Source organism: Solanum pennellii, chromosome 8 (assembly GCF_001406875.1).
Source record: "Solanum pennellii chromosome 8, SPENNV200".
Lineage (NCBI taxonomy): Eukaryota > Viridiplantae > Streptophyta > Magnoliopsida > Solanales > Solanaceae > Solanum > Solanum pennellii.
Genome location: NC_028644.1, coordinates 29,101,245 through 29,102,088, shown reverse-complemented (window position 1 = coordinate 29,102,088; position 844 = coordinate 29,101,245).

Below are 844 nucleotides of genomic sequence, written 5' to 3'. Positions count from 1 at the left end.
TCAACTACAATACTTAACAGGTAGCAAGCAATAAACACATGAACCATTGACAACAACACCATGATAGGTACACCCTCAATCCCAACATCAAGCACACCTATGAGGACTCAGGTCTCCACACCATACTCATTTGGGAAATAGGTTCTTTGAGTTTGAGTATATTAAGTTAATTCAAGATTCCTTTCCTTAATGTTATTGGGTCGGAACGTGACACTCCGATCCCATAATACCGTGTTGGAACGTGACACTCCGATCCAATAATACCGTGTCGGAACGTGACACTCCGATCCAATTATCTCATCATTTTTATTTCATCAAGCCTTCTTTATTCAAGGCGTCATTTTTAATAGAGAGGATTCAAGATTAGAAATTCAACACTCTCAAAGTTTAGGCCAACCACAAACCACACAATCAAAAACATACAACCACACAATCAAGTACATAGGTGACTTTACAATATCATTCAATACAAATCAATTGCTATTTAGAGTTTATCTATCACATAAATAAACCATAACCTACCTCCACCAAAGAATCGAAATCAAGCAAGCTACCTCCCCAATGCCTTTGCTTTCCTCAATGCCTATGAACCTTTTCAATCTGAAGTCTAAGTCGCTCGCTCCCCTCGTTCGTTCACGCCCTTCTCCTCTTTTTATTTTTCTTTTACAGATTCTTTTTACCCTAATTATCATATAATCAATTATAAGAGATGATAAAAGTAACCCACTATTTATTTTAAAGTTATCTCCTTTAACCCCCAACTAACTCAATTATAAAAATTACCCCACTAATTTCATAGTAATAATTATGAATAGTCCAAAACACCCATTTAAAAAAATTTAGC